Source organism: Adiantum capillus-veneris, chromosome 20 (genome assembly GCF_014529385.1).
Source record: "Adiantum capillus-veneris isolate H3 chromosome 20, ASM1452938v2, whole genome shotgun sequence".
Classification (NCBI taxonomy): domain Eukaryota; kingdom Viridiplantae; phylum Streptophyta; class Polypodiopsida; order Polypodiales; family Pteridaceae; genus Adiantum; species Adiantum capillus-veneris.
This window is the reverse complement of record NC_140950.1, coordinates 110,063,452-110,086,105: the sequence shown is the minus strand read 5'-3', so window position 1 is coordinate 110,086,105 and position 22,654 is coordinate 110,063,452. Positions and strand designations below refer to the sequence as shown.

General features: G+C 39.5%; 2 pseudogenes; both read right to left on the bottom strand.

The window, feature by feature from the left end:
* Positions 1-4,828: 4,828 nt before the first annotated feature.
* On the bottom strand, positions 4,829-6,276 carry LOC147433081 (uncharacterized; annotated as a pseudogene).
* Positions 6,277-20,741: 14,465 nt separating this feature from the next.
* LOC147433080 (uncharacterized) lies at positions 20,742-22,534 on the bottom strand (annotated as a pseudogene).
* Positions 22,535-22,654: the final 120 nt, after the last annotated feature.

Below are 22,654 nucleotides of genomic sequence, written 5' to 3'. Positions count from 1 at the left end.
TTTGTCTTCTTCATACCTTTCTAATTGAATATTGGTGAGGAGCCTATGATTGCAATACAGGTATATCAACTTCTTGGCACAATTGCTTATAAGCCAAATATGAATAGTCGAGTGTACGTAGTTGTAGGTACTCCAATGTCGCTCAGAACTTGAATGCAGCACATTGTGCAATAACCCTAACAACCAATCTGTGTAATGTGGGTGCCAAAGCATAGCTCATGAGCCATCATCTCCAAGTTGATTGTTTTGGTGCAAGGTTCCACGTAAACTCTAAACTAAAAAGGCAATCCTTTAACCTGTACTTTGTAAAATCTGCAATTGCATGAGCTTGATCATCTTGATTGCTGTAGAAATTATTGACTATGTCATAAAAGTCTTTAACGACCTCTTCATCTAAATCATCATAGTCCATGTTCCACTACTCTGGGTCAATCAAAAAAGCAACACTATGCAATGGACTATGCGCACTAACCCATAGAGAATGTACATACCTATGTAAGATATCCCTTCTAGATTTATTGAAGTGCTCTCTCCAAAGGGTTCTCTCCAAGGCTTAATTAAACAATTTGTAGGATTCTCTAAAGGAGAGTTCAAACTCTCCTAAACATTATACCAGCCCATGCACACCTTCCCTATGTTGGGTAACTTAAGATCATATTGTTGCAACGATAGCATCATAGACCTCATCACCAAGTATGTGTCACCAACATCAGGCCAAAAGTGTCTACATTAATAAGAACTTTCAACTGCTCCTTTGTTTTTACTCTTTTTGTTTTTCAGCTTCCCATTCATAGAAACCAACACAAACAAATGTCGCCAAAACAACATTTTTGTTTTGCAACAAACTTTCCATAGTGTAGAAGTTAGTGCAAAATCTTGTTTCATAGGGCAGCTTAAATATTGTGGACATATGTTATCGATACATATCCAACACACATTGTCTCTTCAAAATGAACTTCACCACCAACCTTGATTTATCTATAATTCTTTTGAACCAATCACTATCATCTTTTTTATATCAATCTTGCAAGATAAGATTCAAGCTATGCACATTGCAAATAAAAGTGTGTAGACTAGGAAAGCACTCCTCCAAGAAACGACCAGATGCTCTGCAGTTTTTTGCATTGTCCATGATCACCTGTACTACATTGGGGACATTCATGAATTGTCTCTATTATTATATTAGCTATATAGCTCCTTGACTTAATCTCACTTGAGCTATCCACTGCTTTAATAAATCACTCCCTTTGAGGACTGAACAACATCACATTAATTAGCAGCCTACATTGGACATTTGACCAACCGTCACATTGACTATAGTGCATCTTGTTTGATCAATTGATTTCAAAATCAGTAAAAGCATTTTATCCAAGAACATTGTGCATATTTGATGATATGATGGAGGGGAGAAACCAACACCATACTCATCGATCTTCTTTTATGCATGCTTCCATGGCTTTCTTGTGACCATCATCATATAACCGCTTATAAAATAGATATCATGTGCAAGAGCATATTGTGCCTCTTCAAGAGTAGTTGATCAAAATCTCTACTTGAGACTTACTTGCCTCATTATATTCATTCCAAACTACAACTTGAGCAACCCATCTTGAGTACTAGCTCTTTGTGTGTGTGTAGTGGCCAACATGGCTGCACCACTACATTGTCCGTCTTGTGTTGAGGAAACACTACATTGGTGCTCTCAATCCAACCAGCTTGGAGTCGGTATTGTAGGTCCCTTTGCATTGGCTACACCTTCTAATAACTCTCTCAAGCACTTTGTAGCACTCTCATGACCTATGCCATTACAGCTACCACCATTTACCCAGGGATATATTTTTTGCGAGCTTCGAGTTTTGTGCTTTTGCAATTGGTACTTTTTTTCATTCTTTTGAAATGCAACATGGTCTAAAGATGCTTGTCTAAGACAAAATTTACGCACAGCTATAGGCTAAAAGTAAACAAATATGAATTTAAAACTAAATTTTCAAGTACAAATAACCAAAAAATTTTGCTAGAGTTTCTTTCATTTGAGCTTAGAAATTTTCAAATAGTACCTCTCCACCTTTATCACAAAGGCCTCTGCAAGAGATTAAGGACGTTCTAAAAATGAAAAGACTAACAAAAAACCTTTCAAATAAGTTTGTAATACTTTTTTGTTCTTTTGCAGTGCAACATGGCCTAAATGAGCCTATCAAAGACAAAACTTGCGCACAAACTATAGGCTAAAAGTAAACAATATGAATCCAAAACCAAAATTTCAAGTACAAATTAGCAAAAAAACTTACGAGAGTTTCCTTTATTTTAGTTTTGAAATTCCAAAAAGCACCTCTCCACCTTTATCACAAAGGCCTCTGCAAGAGATTAAAGACGTTCAAAACAATGAACAGACTAACAAAAAACACTTCAAATAAAACTTTTGTTAACTACTACCTAGAAAAAATGTATGCTCTTTAAAAAGGAAATGGAAGTATGACATATAGTTTCACAAGGTGGTCTTAAATCTTTCTCAAACCAAAATAGAGACATGGCAAACATTGTGATATCAATCATATAATCACACATTGTTACCACCTCAAAAAATGTAACAAAGAAGTACATAATCCGTAAATCATAGTACTAACAAAATCAAATGTATGGATCTTTTCACAACAATCTTCTCTCTCTGAGCTTGGCACGGGTCCACACACTATAGGAGAAAGACACTGCTCATAAAGTACATCATCTAACTCTAAACACATGCAATGTCTCAAGTCTTCTACGCTCGCCTTCCCCAAACCACCACACCCTGCAAACACATTCAAGACATAGTCGCAAAACGCTCTGTGAATGTTGCCAACAACCACCTGACCATGTCACAAACATAGAAATAAACACCATTACTTTTGCAAATGGTGGAAACGATGTGCCAAACCTAATTAATACAAGGACCATTCAAATGAACAGCAATATGCTTTGTTTGTCAGCCACCTGAAGGCCTTTTTGTGGGCTTGTATGTGGCCATTAGGTACGGTAGTGGTTGTGTGTTTTCTATGATAAATGGTCACATGAAAGGTATTTTCTTTGTACTGCCTTTATTTGAGTTTCATTATGCGGGATGAATTCAATCGGAGCCAGTCTTAGCCTGGCTTGCTCCGTCATATATGCCTTGCATACTAGTACGGGGTTATTGGGGGCTTTATCTAAGCATGTGGCAAAGAAGTTACTTCTAATATGATCTATTTCTTTTTCTAGGTTTAAGATCTTCTTTGGTCTTGGTAAGTTAATGTGGCAAAAGTCCTAGAAGAGTCTTTTAATGATATCCATAGGGTGATCTATGGTAATCACTTTTAGAGTGAAGAGCAAAGACCATAGTTCTTCTTTTGCTGTGTCAATGCATAAAGGTAGGGTAGGTACATAGTTTAACCCTTGATGCAAGAGTTTAAGGACATAAGGATCCATATCAGGAAGATCAAGGATCTCATTAACTTGATCACAAATACGTCAACATGTTAATAACATTGAGTGATCATATTTCAAAATACATGATCATGTTAAATATTCATGTGACTTTCCCTTAATCTATAGAAATCATCCAATTCGGTAAGCCCGCTCAATTTTTTTATTTTTCTCGAAGGCATGGTCTAGAACTCACATAGCTTTCCAGTAAGCCCGCCAAGAAAAACACATATGCGGGTGGGGTTTTGGTGGGTTGCCACATCACCACTTACCAGCTTTTTTGTAATCACATTAGTTGTGATTATGTGAATGCGATAATAAACATTGTGATCACAAGAAATTTCACATGATCATGTGAGCATTAAATCCATGAGGAAGATCATAAGTTAGTACATGTTTAATTAGTTTATTCCAAAAACCCTTTGTATACTGCTATGCATTGGCATAAGTGTTGTGATTCCAAGCAAAAAAACTGATTTAGCATTACAGACTTTATCCTTGATAGAGTCCATAAAGGACCATCCAAAACAGACTTGGTGCCATTTGCATACATTCCTGGTATTCAATCCATATACAAAAAGGCTAAGGAAGCTTCTTAAAGAGCTTAACCTCTATTATCCTGCCCCAAGGTAGTACTACTTTCTCCAAGAACAACTCTAATTTGTCTCTAGGAGAATTTTGGGGTCGTTGTCGAATCATAGGGAAAGTTTGTTGCAGAAACCCTTGACAAGAAAATCAAAGGGAAGTCTGGCTTCATGGACCGCATGAACGAAGTAGAGGTCCTCTACAAAAGCAAGCAACAGGGAAAGAGACCAAGGATCGAAGAAGAGCCCAAGGATGTACCCGAAGTGCCTGCCACTTCGAAAGTACCAAACTCTAGCAATGATCCGATGCCGCCCAACATGGGAAGTTTAGACCCATGCAACCTCGTCATCATGCGCATGGATTGCATTGAATTTCCACAAATAGCAATCATTGGAGAAGGTAGATACGGCATAGTCACAAAGGTGAAAGTCAATCATAAAACCTTCACATATGAATTTTACATTGGCAAGCTAATCGAGGGTGATGGCCAGAAGAGTGCCAATGGCATAGCGCTGATGCGTAGCCAAGATATCTACTCCCATTTATGGCAAGGAATTTGTTTTGGAGTTGCTAATTGATGACTTTGTTGAGAATTCGGTTTATAGATTTCACTTTGTTCAGGATTTGAGAATGTTTTTTTCTTTGGTTGCCACATCATGTCCTCAATACTTATGTTTATGTGAACTCTCTTCAATACTTAACTTTGTTGCTCCTAAATCAAAAAAGTGAGATATATACCTCAATGGGGAGCTATAATGAGATAGAGTAGATACATTATCATGAAAAGATGTTTACATTTTGCCATCTATCTCACAGGCACCAGGTCATCAACCTCTTCATTGTCTGAACATTCTGTAGCCACTTCCCACTCCATCTCATCATCGCTACATCTCTGTTTCGCCACAATTTCATGTGTTTGAAGCACTCCAGAGTGTACTTGGATCGCACGTGTGGCTATCTTCGTGGGTGCATGAAGGAGATGCATGTTACAAAAGACGTACACAAGGTCTGCGGCACAAGCAAGACTTAAGCGATTTTTGCGCTTTGAGTGCACATAGTCATAAGAAGACCAATTGCGCTCACAGCTACCACTGGATGCCGCGATCGAAAGCACCCTGGTCGCCACGTGTTGTAACTCAACTACGTCTCCTCCATATTCTTTCCACCATACTGGGCCTCAAATATTTTTAACGCTATTAAGAACCCAAGGATCTCCAAAAGTTCCTTCCCTATTGGCATCCACCCTCTGCTGGAATGCATCCATGCCATCGTTGCATGGCAACAACTACGAGCAGAGGTTTCTAAAGTCTCTCATCACCTGTTTGTTGGAGGCTTGTCCGTTCATCTGGAACTTTGGATTCAAGACAAATGCAGCACCATGCAATGGTGTGTGCATTTCAGCCCATCGTTTTTCCACAAGATGCACGATTTGTGATATTTCTCTTGCATTGTAATGGTTGTATTTTTTGGTTTGACGCAATGCCTCAAACATGATCCAATAAACCTTACCAATGACAAACTTATCTGTGTCAACAACCCTTAGTAGTTCCACATAAGGCGTACTAACCCCAACAAGTTTGTCAATGTTCCGGCAAAAGAGAGGAGATTGCACCAAGGACACACATTTTTGAGCTGCTTCGCGATGGCTTGGATACTTGTTGAGCCAAGACTTTCAACAGTGATCTGCAGCAATTTCTGCAAGAGCCGCTCGCACTTCAATGAGATTATTCAAAACATAGTATGATGTAGCAAACCATGTGGCACAAAAAATTTGAAGTGCTTTTTTTGGAGAGCATATGTAAACTGATGTTCCCGTATAAACTTGACTATGTGATTGGCATCAATAAGAACCTATTTTATGAATGATAATTTTCCCATATCCTTTAGGAGTAAATTTAGGGTGTGAGTTGCACATCCAGTCAATGTAATTTTTGAGTACTTTTCCATAATGGCTAAACCCTCTCTTTTGTAGTTGGAAGCATTATCTGTAACAATAGCTGTCACATTCTTCGGTCCACCCAGTCGCTCATATACCTTTGTCAAGTAGAGAGATGTCTTCCCTTTCAATGAGGTATCAATGGCCTCTAAAAACATTGCACCTTTGGGACAAATTACCATGACATGAATCAATGGTTTTTTCTGACAGCTGGTCCATCCGTCGAGGGCTTTGGTACAGCCAAATGCTGGAACAAAGTCAAGCACTGTTCGCTTGAGAATCGTTCTCTTGACTTTGTCCACATATTTTGCTCGCATTTTATTATAATCAAGATAGATGAATCCTTCTTTTGCAGTTGACATTAGAGCATCTTGGAAAATAGGATTTCTTATGACACTAAATGGGATTCCACAATTCACTTTAAATGCAATTCGAGCATGTCATGTTGAGTGAATGCTTCCTGTAGAGTCCTAGGCATACCGGCTCTACTGGATGTCCCGGGACTTGCATCTATCCCTCCCATGGCACCATTTGGAAAAGTGTAAGGACTTTGAGGTGTTTGGGTTGTTCCCATTGAAGGTCCTTGGTTAGCTTGCATGTCCTCTTGATTTACACTCACTTCTTCTATGTTGAAAGATGACACACATGTCATACCCTTCTGTATCTTAGGAAGAAGTCGTGCCTGTTTGCATCTCTTTACATACCCTGCAAAATGGACCCATATGTCATTAGGTGGTGCTCCACATTCTTTCACATTAGGGCTAGTGCCGAATAAATATTCTTTAATGCGAGTTGCGTTGCCGTGCTACTTATGCCCACAATGTTTGCATTCCACAAGCGAAATTGTTTTGCCACTCTCTTTTTCCTCCACATATGACCACTCTTTTCCTTGCACCATGCTTTCTAACTTCAACAAAATATATCCTACAATCAATAGATACACTATGATTATAATTTTTCACCATAATAGCACAATGATGAAGAAAAAGGTTATAGATATGATTTGCTAAATTAAAATGATGAATGAATAGTGTTAAGATAATATTTTAGGGAAGATCACCAATGGAGATATCATTCCTGGCTACTAAGAGGTAAAGAGCGTTTGCTGAAGACAACCTAGATGAGTGATGGAGTCATCTCACATTCCTCTATCTATGTCTCTTGGAGGTAGGAGCTACTGCTCAAACACAACCAATCGACCCTAAAATAACTGAGGTCTCTAATTTCTACATTAACATAGAGGTAAGAGCATGATCTCGATAACATCCATGTGACTCCTAAGTACTATGCATGATCAATATTCACTAGGAGGTAAGAGCTTTCGCTCGATCACAACCTAGTGGATTCTATAGGTAATCCACCGTATTCACTTAGAGGTAAGAGCATAAGCTCGATAACAACCAAGTGAATCCTACTGCATACCTTAAACGTCACTTGGAAGTAAGAGAATCGCCTCATAACAACCAAGAGGCACTAAGTGGACCTATTCTATGCAACCAAGTGAATCCTACTTCATACCTTAAACCTCACTTGGAAGTAAGAGAAACATCTCATAACAACCAAGAGGCACTAAGTGGCCCTATTCTGTGTCTATATAGAGGTAAGAACATTTGTTCATGACAACCAAATGACCCTACATGTATGTGTATATGTTCCAAAATGTATGAATTAACACTATATCTATGCACATATTATAGCTATGATAGATTTTAACCTTCAAATATCACTTTTAGTATCTACTCTAAAACAAATAGAGCTAAGAGTATAGCTTCTAATGTTTAGAATTATACATTCGCACTATAGCTAGAAAAGTAGCCTCTAATACGTAAATTATTTATTTATCTATTCTTAAACAAGTAGAGCTAGAAGTATAGTCTCTACTGCTTAGAGTAATTTATTTAAACTATAGCAATAGAGTTAAAGAATAACTTCTAAGGTGATTCAAATCTATATATTTATTTTATCTTTAATGTATAAACAATAAAAATAATATTTTCTTAAAAAATCAAAGATTTTTTAAGTTGACAACTCAATCTTTCTATGTTGGAGGTAACCTGACACTTTAATGAAGGGAACTGTAGCTAAAACACACAAATTTGGGCTTTATATACTACTACTATATCGATCGAAATCATGTCGATCGATTTATATTATCGATCGAAAGCCTATCGATCGATAGCCTATCGATAGATATGTAAGCAGTAAAACGTTTTTTTGAAAAAAGCAAACATCGCAGCAAATAATATGCACGAATAAATCTATAGAAAGTATTAGTCGACCATTATTCACGAATAAAATGAATGTCGAATAACGAATCATGCAACCCAGGGCTGCATGCTTTATGTAGGCCTTAAGTCTATCCCTGTACATCACATGTATGAGGAGGGATTTGATAGCCTCCTGCACCTTTATAGTGACCCACTTTAGAAACTTTAGAGTTGACTTTTTTAGGGAGTCAGCAAGAAAAAGTCATAAGACATGGTTGAACCATAGGAAATTTCCATCTTTGCAAGATTCCTCCATAAACTCACAACCACATTTGATGAATGGTCTATGTACGTTCCATAGTTGATTAGTGAAGTATTGGTCACGACCAGTGAGTGAGATAACTCCTTTTACTCCAAGTACACAACCCAGATCTTGTGAGCATCTTTGGGTGTGTGTGTGAGTGAGAGAGAGAGAGAGGGAGAGAAGGAGAGAGAGAGATCTCAACTTATGCATGTCATTTTTGTATCATTCCAATTTGACCAAAGGCTTCAAATCTTTGAACTAATTTGGGATTATTTTTATCATGTTCTTTATTGACATTAAATGTTTCCTAAGCTCTTGGTGTGTCCACATGTTTTCCTCCTCTTTTCCCCTCCATAGTGTCAACAAGACAAGATTCTCGTAGGCCAACGTATCAACAAAGAGTCTTGGCCCCATCTCTCTCTCTCTCTCTCTCTCTCTCTCTCTCTCTCTCTCTCTCTCTCTCTCTTCCCCCCCCCCCCCCCCAAATCCCTTGAGACTCCTCTCACACTTGCTCTTTGTAACCAAAATGTCCTTCTCTTTGTTAATATATATGCAATGCGCATTCTCTCCCCATTAAGATGCACACCAAACGTAGTAATAAAATTTATAGTATTACATAATTTTTTGACTATTTTTATCCACTTTTCTTCCTGTTAACCCAATTTAAAACCGGTTAATCTAAACTCTCAAAACCACTAAGCTCTAGCAAGCCTTTTTCTAAACACTGATGGCAAGGAGTCCGTGTTTCATAGCTTAAGAGAGAGAGAGAGAGAGAGAGAGAGAGAGAGAGAGAGAGAGAGAGAGAGGAGGAGGAGGAGGAGAAGAAAAAGAAGAAGAAGAAGTAAATCGACATAAGATTACCCAATTATTAGAAAATTCGATTGCAAGTTAGAGCTACTTGGTTGCTTGAATATACATATACAAAGCTTCCTCTTTGTCCAAAGATAAGCCTCCCTTTCATACTAACATTATTATCTTTTATACCTAGGGATTTCTAAATGGCCAGTGGCCACGCTCACATGTGCCTTCACAAATATCATGAAATAATTACAACTCATAGAGAAGATCTGTCACTCTGGAATCAGGACTTACAGATAGTGTAGCTACACTAGCTCGAAAAAATAATAGAGCATAAATACATTAAAAATGTGGCGTTCGGTTAGGTGGGCGTCTGTATGCTTAATGGCCAACCGACAAGTCGACATCGACCACAAATAACAAAATATTTGAAGATTTGAAGTAGACATTCATCTTTGACTCCCAGACAACATCGGAACCCATTTAAAAGCATCATTTTGACTTTGACCAACCACCTAGTTGACTACTACTCTTTAGGGGAGGTGTTTTTTTTTGTCTACTCTTACTATTAAATTCTCTAGGAGAGACATTTGATTCTACACCCTACTGTTAAATTCTCTTGGGGAGAATACTTTGTACCCTTGGGTGCTAGTTTGACACAGACAGGGAGGGTTGTTGGGGTGTGTGCCACATCTACACCACCAACTAGCAGAAACCCCCTTTACTCTAGAAGCCTACATTTGACATCATCACTTATGTCACTAGATGCTCTCTTTACTCCTATAAAAGAAGCCCCGTTTACACACTTTGTATCTAAGCATTTCCCCATTACTTGAGCCACATTTGTATCCACCATTTGCATTTAGTTGATCAATCTACTTTATGTTTTGCTACTTGTATTAGTGTTAATATTTCTCTCTAACCTCTCTTCTGTAACTAGCATACTAATTACATCATGAACAGCTCACTACCATTTCTGTCATAGCCAATTACCTTTCACAACAAGCAAGCCTAGGAGACCTCTAGATTCTAAATCCTTGTGTAGCTTGTGAACTTGAGAGGAAGGAAGTATCATAGAGGGCTTACCTACTTGAGCTCTCCCTTGTTGTAGTTAAGGAGTTTTCGAGCCTTGGGATTTTACATTCTTCTTAGTAATACCTATGACACTATTTTGTGAAACTCCTCCAATGGAGTCATGTTGAGGTCCAGGTGGGATTTTGATAAGAGAAGGCCGATAATGTTGGCGTTGAAGTTGTTGCTGCAAAAAGTGTTGGCCAGCAACAAGAGCGTTGTGGATAGTATATGCGTGATCCACGGGAGGAACTGAAGAAGAATGGGGTCTATCTCATCGTTACAAGGATAAAAGGACATGACATTAGGAGGAAGTTATAGTGAGGGAGAAAATTTGTGAGATCCCATGCATTATTAGAAGGGGAGGGAAGTGGGTGAAAAGATAGAGGCCGTGGGAAGCCTAGTTAAGCCAACTTGGCCTTGACACAAGGGTAGGGAGGGAGGGACAAAGCTGGGAAACCATGGGCCATAGCTAAACCTTAGGGTTCACCCTCGGAGACTCGGGAAACATTCACACGAAGAGAACACAATGGCTGCATTTACCCTTGCGGAGTTGGGACGTGGTCTCACAGATGCATAGTTATCCCATAGCGATAACTAATACACAACTAGGCCTTTTGTTAATTGTTGCGTGCAAAATAAAAATCATGAGTGGTCACACGAGGTGAAGTTCTGCAAACAGATCAATGCGTGGAGGTGGAGGATGTTCCGAGTAGGGCTTGTTGAGATGGAGTGAGCACGTGCAACTGCTGGTTGCCTACTACTAGCGACTCTGGCCCCAACACCTGCACGACGTAAATCACCACAACCCTCCACGTTGCGGATTGCAAGCATTTAGTGACTGTGAACAACAAGCTCATTAAAAGCATCGGCCGGTTACAAGCGCAACTATGCGGAAATCACCATAGTTGAAAATCCGAGTGCTTAGTACTACTAAGCCTCATAACCTGCATTGCGTGATCGTAAGGCACCGAAAAGTAACTAATAATAACTATGCCTTGCGCGACCATTGCGTTGGATGTGCTTGGACTTGTCAATCCTCCTAGTTGACTGTCCAAATATGCAAAAGTGCCCTCAAGCGGTGGACCCTTTCTATGGTGCCCAGCCATGTGTCCAGCGCTGCGACAGCCTACCAGGCCAACTTCCAAGTTCCCACAAGTGTGACAGGTCCCACTAGTAACTTCACAAAAAAGTCGTTAAGAGTAGCGATGCTAGTATGCTGGCGAGCTAACTAGTCTTGCTTGGTGGGCCTTGCTATATAACATCTATAGAATATAACATGACATATGAAAATTGACATTTAGCAGCTAGCACTGAAGCGAACAAGAGCAAGACTAATGTGGGAAGTGCGGCATTGTGTGAAATGGATATACACTTGAAAAATGTTTTAATGTTTATAGGAGGAGACAAAGTTAAGTGAATCAATTATTAGAAATTATAGCGGTGGTTACATTTGAGATTATATCCAAGCAAGGTTGTCATACTATATCTACAGGTGAATGTTTTTTCTAGTATACATGCTACATGTAAATTCTTGCAAATGGAAAGTATTTCAAAAAATAATAATTCATTGAATGGTTGGTAGCGCTACACGTCAACTCGCATTTGTGAAGGTGGATTTTGAGTTTGTTTTGCCTTTCTTCTTTTATAATTGTTTGTGTTTTTCCTTTCTTCTTTCGTAGTTATTCCCAGTACAATGAATGAGGACAAAATGTTACACGTAACTTCACCTTTTGTGTTTTGTGTCATGGCATCTACAATGCATGTTGCACCGATTGTCAAGTCGATATTTTCAGTGATGATGCAGTGCACGCAAATTGCGATCGAATCTAGCTCATTGAACTTAGGGTCTAGGAGCCACTACTCAAGGGCATTTTAATTATCCGCATTTGTCTTCATTTTAAGTTCTGTAATGTCAGTTTGATTGTACAATTTATTAAATGTAAGGTTGTTATAGTGTTGGATATTCAACATGTGAGTACACATTATCGGAATAGAGTTGTTGATGTAGTCATGCAAATGCGCTTCATCTATAATACATGCACCCAAGTACAATTGATCTCATCTACGTCTAGTTTTCTTTCACACAAAATTGTTGAGGAACTGAAGCAATTCAGGGTTCGTTGCATGTCTTATAGAGCATGAAATCTTGTACAAAGTTGCACATGTAGCCTGTGGACCGAGCTTATGATATAGAATGTGCTACAAATCTCCCGTGCGTGACTACAAACTGGGCTTAGTTGGGCAAGATCACCGAGTAAGAGAACACATTTGTTGTTGAAGGGATCTGCCAATTTATTGCTTGTTACATTGATATTTTGTCTTACGATAAGGCCATGGATAGCTCATCTATAATTATAATATCTTCTTCTTTTATATCCAAATATCGCTCATCAATCTCATGAATAGAAAGAGGATATTGTTGATTCGTGGTTGGTATCTTGAATTGGTAATGGAATACATCAAATACATTTGGCAAGCAACCGTATGCAAAAAGTTACGCGTGTAAATCACGTGCAGATGTTGCTCGACATTGAGTGTCTAGTTTTGAAAATGAGATCCAAATAAACCAAAGCAAAGGAAGTAATGCGGAAAATTCTAAACCAAGGAAGTAAAAAAAGCACGAATGAATTGCAACAATAATTGAGGTGCTTTACCGACCTGCAATGTTGTACTCGTGCTTTTTGATTGTCCAATGTACAGGCCGATATGTGAGTCAAGCTACAAAAAAGCAATGTGAATAGTTAAACATATCGTCTTGCAATGAAACGTCACATTGAAAGTGCACATTATATTGTGCACGTCATACAGAGGTGCCATACAAAAGTATGGTGGAGAGCTGGCACTGTGGTCTCTCCAAAAAATTATAAGAAACGGAAGCCGTGCCCTGCCCCGTAGCGTTTATGTGTTGCGCCAAGCAAACATATGTGCATGGAAAATTGGATGCAGATAATGGACCTTGCAATGTTGTCGAGCTGGAGTCGCGCTTGTACAATTGAAACGTGCAGTGTTGTGAATATATGTCCTCCCTGCCATACACAAAACATGCAGATGTAACTTTATGCTCTATGTCATATGATAAATATTACCTTCTCTCTCTCTCTCTCTCTCTCTCTCTCTCTCTCTCTCTCTCTCTCTCTCTCTCTCTCTCTCTCTCTCTCTCTCTCTCTCTCTCTCTTAAAGTTGCAAGCTGCTTCGGTCAGCAATTATGTCTTCTTGCCTCCTTGCTAACTAACCTGCGTTATGTATCAATACCAATTTGATGTCTACTTTTGCAACCATATGAACTTGATCCGATAGATGCTGCGTACATGGAACTTTGCTCATAGGATCCGCCACCAAATCGTGGTTATTGGCAAGAAGGGAGCTCCTAAGCAATAACTACTATGCGTTCAAATCCACACCATCAGCATTCTCTGCTTCGTATGCATCTGCTGAAGAGCAACACTGTAGTATACTATTGTTGCTAGTCTTAACTGCGACCGCATTGGCTGCCGCTTGCATGCGGTTTAGAAAGAGAATCTCTTTATAGGCCACAATATTGGACATATTGTTTGTAAAATCTTTGCTATCCCACTCAGATGTTGAATGGCCAGCAGTGAACTACTGCTGGAGGCTAATAGGTGCTGACATACTGGTATGCCTGTCTCCAGGAATGGATAGACAACAATTGAGAAACTTAGGTCTACTTGGTCGACGGAGATAAAGATGTTGTCGGCAGCTTCAATGTCTTCGCGGTAGCACAGGCGGGTAGAGATATGCTACTGGCAGCTTCAATGTCGTTGGTCGGTTGGCATGATATTGGAGAGAAACACTAGGGTTACAATCGATTGCATGACAGTCTCATCCCATCGATTGTTTCCTGCCCGTGAAGGATATTGGAAGCAGTGTGTAGGAGTACAACCTTGCGGGCGATTTGCAATTCAAGCTCTTCAAGGAAGGCACAATAGTGCTTCTATATTGATGGGAGTGATCTGAACAGGATCAGTTGCCTCAACCTTTTTTTGCAACACTTGCTCTGAAGGTGGTGGCCATGGCGCTGATGCAATGGATGTAGAACTGCCCTGCGTCGGAGCCCGTGAGCAGCATCGAGATGCAAATGCTGGGGCCACCGAAAGTTGGCTCGGCCTCATGAAGAGCACATAGCTTGCAGGCAAAGAAGGCGGAGGTGTATCAGGAGATGAAGTCCTCCAGCAGCTTTTCACCGCTACAGCAAGAACCTTGAAACAGCAGGCTCTTGACAGTCGATTGAGGTCCAAGCTAATGGCCTAAATCAGGCCAAGCGGCCAATTGTGGGCTGAACTGCCTCATCGTTGTTAGTCCTGAATCACGACTTCAGAATCAGAATCAGCGATGCAGCACAACTAATAATAATAAAACAAGATGAAAAAATGTGATAAAATCACGAGGCCTGCCATAGAAATTTGCCTTGCTAATAGAAAAATGGAAAGCGATAATTAATCTAGAAAGAGAGGCAGGTGGAAATCCATTGAATCTAGCATAGTTGCTTTGGGAGACACACATTTTAGAGATGAGGTAATTGTCGTACACGCATGTTGAGCCTCAAGATCGAGTAGGGGGGAAAACTCTATTGACCAAATGGTTGTAGGTTACAAAATTTATGTTTAATACATATGGTGAGATGGGTTGATATACATCAAAGCAGGTGTTTGGATGGTATGAATGTAGATTCCCTTTGCTTCGACAGTTTGGTGGGTAGGAAGGGTGGGGGAAGTGGGAAGGGAGGGGAGGTCTCCCCTCCAATGATCTTTGGGTTATTTATTTTGGGATCAGCATATATATGATTGAATGATCTGACCAAAAGCAAAATCTTGTGCCACAAATGTAGTGAGGTTGTTGGCTTCTCACCCAAATATGGTCTAGCATTGAATTATAGATGGTTGTTGTATCTTTGATTTGTTGCCGATAGTTCTCTGAATGAAGTAGAGATTCCAACTGTTGGTATTGGGTTTTTGTGGTGCTGATGTCGATGTTGAAGTCCCCTAGTATGATGCTCAGGGTTTTTTTATTGTTTTCTTGTATCAAGTGTTGGAGTTCTAAAAGAAGTGTTTTTATTGGTGTGTTTGGTGATTTGTATACATTCATGACATGGATATGAGTTGTAGTTTGATTTCGAAAGAGAAAGTTGCATCAATTATTTCAAGTCCTACTCTTGAGACAGTTTTTTGACATATGGATTGAATGCTTGGCTGGTGGAATATAGATACACCATAACCATTATAATGTTGAATATGCTCAAAGTTTGGTGTCAGGGGGTTCATACTTTTTTTTTGTTTCGTTTCTTGGAAGCACAAGATACTGGATGACATGAAGTTTGGGTCTCCCTTGATGTGGTCAATGTGTTTGTTGATTGAGACGATGTTTAATGATGCAACAATATGGTGTGTTTGTGCAAGTGCAACTAGGGGCTCGTTCAAGTAGGACCATCTAGCATCTGTTCGGAGACGTTTGATTTCTTTAAGGACTATGGGGTCAGTTTTGATGTGGCTCTTGAGAATGGGACTAAGAATATGTAGATTTGCAGGGTCTTTGATACGTGATAGAGTTGTGTAGACCAAGCCATGGGAATAGGGTCGAATGCGACTGTTGTCATTGTCAAGCCTTGGGATCTATGGATTGTGCGTGCATTCGCTGCTTGTGTTCTTGAGACTAGGTTGAGTGGGTTCTTTCCTACCTGAAAGTCTTTTGTGACTTGAAGTATTGGTGTCCATTGTTTGTTTATGTTTGCATGGTAGAGATGTGCATTTTGGTATCGATGTCTTCTCCCAATTGAGGTATCGAAGAACTCCACCCAAGCTATTAATGATTGTGCTCTGTTGTTTATTGTTTGGAAGATTCTATCTGCACCATTGACCAAACCATCAAGCACATTGATATTGCTAGCACAAAGTTCGACTATCATTCCTAGCTTTAGCTCAAGGACGGAGGATAATCCAGCAGTTACTTGAGGGTTCTTTGGAATGACTAGGTTCTTTGAGCATGTTTTGTGGAATTTGTCATGAGCCTTGATGATGTATGGTGTCTCTTGCAAGTTCTCAAAGACCGTTTGGTTGTGCTTGGACTTTAGTTTATTTGTGAAGAAAAGATGAGGTGTTGTAAAAATGTCGAATTTGTTGTTTGCAAATGTGTCATTGATAAATGCCAAGTCTCTTTGTGTTTGCTCCGCAACACGTATCCTATTTAAGACCTCTATAAACAATTCATTTGATTGACGCATTGGTGTTGTTAGCTCAGCGCATGTGATATGTGTGTTCCAGCTCGATGGTGTGAGGATGTCAAGTGTATTGCTTGTGTCACTGAATATCCAGCGATCACGGACAGGGCTTGCTTGGCAAAGATCGCCACAAAAGATAACGTCTAGGCCACCGAAGGGTTCATTGTGTTTGTGCTTTATAGATCGGAGTCTTGTGTCAATAATACGCAGCAGCCTGTTGCCTATCAAGGAAGCCTCGTCAAAAACAACTAGTTTGAGGTTTGCGTTTGCCTGGGATAGGTCATTGAGGGTGTCGTTGGAAAGAGGGACCATCTCAGTTAGAATCAATGGAAGGCGCAACGTAGAGTGTATTGTTGTGCCACCAAGGTTGAATGCTGCTTTGCCTGTATATGCCATCAACAATGTTGTTGGAAGCTCAATATTTCCTTCTATCGAAGGTGCATAGTGTCGAACCAAGCCTTGGATGATTGCACGCAAAGTAAACGTTTTTCCTGTGCCGGCGCCTCCTGTTAGAAAAAGGTGGATTTTGTCATTTGGGCATACTCTCTTTCGTGTCATAATATCATCGTAAAGATGTCTTTGCTCTATATTCAAACTCATGACAATTGAGTGATATTCTTCATTTGGCATTCCAAGGAATCTGGATGATGTCGGTAGTTGAGTGGTATGATGCCTTGTGGTTGGTAGGTCGAGATCAAGCTCATAAGTGAATTGTTCTTGTTGAGTTTCTTGTGAGGAGATTGAGCAAGATGTTGATGATTCTTGATTGTTGATTTCTAATTTTGTGAAAGGCTCCATGTTTTGTGCAATTATAGCAATATTAGACTCATATCTCTCTCTCCAAGTTGATGTCAAAGCATCGAACGTGGATTCATTGCTTGTGAACGGTAGAAACAACAAACATAGTTGGTGGTAATGTCTCTCGCTGTCGATCTCCTTGTTGAAGCTTGTATATCTGATGATCCGAGGCTTTTTGCACTTGTGGTGTGCCCCTTGTGAGATAGTGTATTTGCTTGCATACTCTGCCAAACAAAGATTTTGTATCCTAGTTGGTCTTTTTGTATACTTTGTTACGAGATCATCAAAGAATATGTCTGTATCATCAGGATGAAGTGCTTGCAAGGAAGTCTTCCTCTTTAACAATAGTGTTCTTTGGGTTTGGTAGTCTGCATTGATGAAGATAAATTGCCTGGTTGTGCTGTGCAATGGAAGAGATAGTGAAATGTATGTTGCTTGTTGAGCTGTGATTTCTTGAGCATTGATCAAGGCACCTCCAATTTTCTTAAGACGCTCCAATGTGAGAAGACTCTCCTTCTTGCATTTCTCAAGGATTTTGTTGATTGCTTTGCTTGTGGTCGATTCTGTTTTTGTCATATATGATGTGCAGTATGCAGCAGCTCCATGAGGATTGAAAATAAACTGAATATCAAGATTGCCATCCCACAATGTGCACATTGTTTTGTTGAAATTGTTTGTGTATATATCTTTTGGTTGTCTTTTGAGCAAAAGTGTTGGTTCTGAGAGCGAAATTGAGAGTGTCTCAAGGTACATGTCTTCATCCATGCTTAAAGAGGATAACCAATCATCAAAACTCATTTCAGGGAAATGTGGCAAAGCTGCAAGTTGACTTTCGAGTTGTGTCTTATTCGCAAGAAGAATGGATTCCCGTTTTTCACTTGGTCGTATTGGACGCAAGATAGTTGTTTGCCGTGCAGGCGGTCTTGGAAATCCAAAATGGCAATGCTTCTTTCTTTTTTTGCAAGTTCTACAATGGGAATGGATTTGTACTTTTTGTAAGTCAACAGGTAATTCATCTTTGTCACTTGAGATGTATTTATCAACAAAAGCAATCACTTCTTTGTCATCAGAAATCCCAAGCTTTGGAGAATTGTCAATCCAAATTAATCCATGATCATGTTGGCTTCCCCTATGCTAAAATTCTGTGACAAAGAAAAAATCCATGATTTGGCCAAGTATTTTTGAATTTCGTTTCAACTCTTTCTTAAGTGCGTTGAATCTATGGACATAGTACCGAGATGTGGTGATAGGATCTGCACGAACCAACGCACGGATATAATGTGCATTGGATTGGAAATTAGATTGATTGATTTGTGGATTAAGCGCAGCAAGACATTCGTGCAATGGCTTCCATCTCTGCTCCGCACATGATAGAGTGACAAAAAAGGTAAGTTGTCCTATTTGTCGAATCATGGCGAAGACATTGCGCTTGAGTTTGGCCTTGTAATCTGATGATGTTCGCAGAGATTCAAAGTCATGATATCCCAGTTGGGATGATAGTATTCGATCAATGTTAGTGTTGTTCTGAACATCTTTTGCACATAGTTGCATGCCTTGCAATTTTCCCTTACGCAGACGTACCCATATAGAACCAAGCACCTTGCCAATGATAATCTTCATCACTTTGAAGAACAAATTTTCAATGTCTAATGCAAAGCGTCTATCCTTGTTTTTGAGCTCCCATTGTGCGATCTTTAAGTAATTTTTTTTCGCAAGGTTTGTATAGGTTCTTCTTTTTCCAAAGAACAAAGCTGGAAATGACAATTCCTCACAATCGGCATCATCAAATAGGCTCAGTGGGGAAAATCCTTCACACGGAGCGACGCTATGGACATGTGCACTATGATCGATGACTTGTTGTGAAGAATAGATACCATGGACAAGGGTGTCGGAATGTTCATTCACTAGCTCATCAACCTCATCTTCTTCATACAACACTACATCTGGACTCATGTGAAAAGTAGAAACCCAAGCTTCATTAATAGAGGCTTTATGATCTATGTATAAAGGGGTGCTAATCAAATCTTTCAGTGCTTGGAGCACATAAAAGGGACGTACACCACCACTAAGGTATGCATGGGCATACTCAAGTTTACGCTTAATCTCCACAAGGATTGTAGCGTGCTCATCACTAAAACGCGGCAAGATTGCTTGAATTCTTGTCAAGTCTGCCATGACATTAACAACACTACCTCGCAGCCTGAACTGACCCTCATAATTGAGCTCTCGTATTTGGGTGAAAGGAATGGGAAGTGATACAAGGCGCTTCTCGATTGCATTTAACAATGCAATGCTTCCAATACTTTCATTGAGGAGAGAATGTGGATGTATGCAAAAGAGTGGCTTCCTTTGAGATTTCAAGCTTTGCTTACAAGAGAAACAAACTCTTTTGTCTAGAGTAGAGTTAAATATTTGCAATCCCATCAAGGTCTGGAGAAAAGATGCTTCAAGCACACTCAAACAATGCAAACTCTTTTTGAACAAAAGACTACCACAACTTAAACATCCATATGCAGGAGTGTCTTCAATTTCCACTAGATATTTTTGTTTCCTAGATCTTTTATTAGACTGAGGCACAACATTGTCTTTATGCAACATTTTCGATATTGAGTCAACTTTCTTTTGAATTTGTTTCAAAGTGTAAGAAGAACAAACTTGTGTTCCAAATCGAGAAGCTATCTGCAGTGATGTCTCATTTGGAAAACTCTTCACAACATCCACCAATCTAGCGGCAAGATCTTTAGGCCAGGAGCAACGCTTACGTTTCTTGGTGGAAGATGATTGTGGAAAAACAAACAATCCATCTTGACAAATAAAGACAAACAAGCCATGAGAAGAGGAAGAAGATGCAACACAAGGATTAGCGTTAAAAGAATGCTGATGAATTTGTTTTTGAAAGACATGAACAACACATTGAAACTCCAACACATGGCAAGCTAGATTGATCAAATTGATTGAAAGCAAAGGAGAATTTTCTCTTGTGCCCATACATTGGCAAACTAGAGATTCAAGAGTTTTGTCATCGACATTACAAGCAACACGCTCATCATTCCACAGTTTCAGCCACACACTTGTGATCTCCAAGTCGTGAGAACGAAATCTTGCAACAATATGCTTGGACAAAATATCCTCTAATGAATTGACAGAGATATCTACCCCACATATAAACAATAATGCCCTCAAAACATCTTGATTACAAGGAGACGATGTCCAAAATGTTGAGTCGATTGAACATTGGAAACCATCTATACAAAAAACAGTTTTATCGTGAAAAGATAATCCCGCCATAATGCCTAGATACAAAAGGATATTCAGCAGAATATAGGCTTACTACACGAGTGCAAGGCACATTAGATAGACAGCATCTCCCTATTCAGACTTAAAGCTTGTTACATACCCATGTGCATCAATTGAGAAATGCCCAGCTCTTTTCATTCCCACCAAGGAAGCTTTCAAACTCACTAGATCAGTTTCATACAAATGCAAAAAAGAAGAGGGTAAGCGAAGGACTTGGTCAACGATCTTTCCGTGCAAGGTGACAGAAATGCCTTTGTCGTCACGAGGAACCAGCTTTGCTTGAAGAGCAGGAACTTTCCATATTTCAACAACTTTGTTGCAAGCAAAACAATGAGGATTAGAGCTTTGGCGGTTGACCTGGGCAGATTTGCAAACTCCACATAAATACTCCAATCCAACGTTGTTGACATAAACAACCTCAAGGGAACAGAACACCTAAAATTAACATAAAGGGATCACACAATGCACAATGAATACAATGAACCTACCAAGCGGAACTCACCGTTTTCCGAATCCCATACTTGCAATCTGCTTATCACGGATATCTTTGAAAACCAACCTCAATTGAGAGGGCAATGGCAGCAAGATAGTGTAGTCCACGACAGACAATGTGTTAGAGAATTGTTTGAAGACATTTATGTTGTGGGCCACACAATCATAAAAGCCATTCTCTTTGACTTCATTGGATATGTTATAAAAATCAGCCTTTTGAGAAGGTACAAACAAAAGCTGCAGTAATAACAAACAATCAAAACACGATCAAGAACACTTAGAGCTGTGTATAGAAGCTTATCGTTGCTCTATCAACATCAGCAAGGCCATCAGCAACAATAAGCCTAGTGCCACTACTCCCAACACTTTTCGCCATGTTCTCCACCTTGATAACAGTAAATGCTACAGTAGGCACACCATCTTCAATTGAGGAAGTCCATGATGAGACAAGATCTTTAATCTTGTGCTCAGGAAAGGGAGTTAGCACAAAGTCGAATGAAGGAGCCTTCACAATAGATGTAGTTGCATCAGCATAGAGAGCAAGTTGGCAAGTGCCTCCATCACTAGGATTCTTTTTCCTCACAACAGGACCCTCAATACGTATAAAATCACCCACCACAAATGAGTTGACAAACTGTTCAATATAATTTTCTGCCACAACAAAAGTGATAGTATGATGTGCAACCTTGGCCACAAGATGCCTTCAAAAATCTGTTGTAGTTTGCTTTTTGGATTTTATATGTGCCATATTTTGCAAGCACCTTGCCAATGAAGACAAAACGGAAGTTAATAGCATCAGCAAGCTCAGAAATAAGAAGCTCGGGCATAAATTGGCTCAATGCCAATTGAGATTCAAAAGAGTCAACAATAGGCTTTGGCTCTTCTTTAATAGATGCTAAGCCCAACGAACGACTCACACCAACAGAGGGAGTGGCAATCCCAGAAATGTTAAGCGATGTTCGCCCTACATCACATGACACACAATACTATTATTATCGATTACACATTGGTAAGCCATAGAAATTTAAACAAAGCTAACCTCTCACAGTGGCCATTCCCCTTGCAATACTAAGGGCTTTTTGAACAGATTTTGGAGATTTCTTTAACTTCGCCTTGGGACTAAGCTTTTTAAATGCTGAGTTTGGAGAACCTATTAAGCTACTTTACGATCCAAGGCCCCCACTTTTAGACACAACTTCATGCAAGTTTTCAATTCTAGGAGATGTGCTCAAAGTCTCAAAGTAATCATTGCTTGAGTTTGTAGTGAAAGCATCTATAATCAAGAGCAAATTCAAGACAGTTTTCAAGATAAGCAAGACAACAAGACTCTTAAGCACCAAAAGAGGAAACAAAATGCATAGATGTATTACCATCCATATTCGAATCCATGGAGCCTTGGTATAGAGAGTGATGCTATGCTTTAATAATAGATGTGGCTATATGGATTAAAAGACTGTACTATAGAGGAGGTTAAACCCTCAACAAGAGCAATC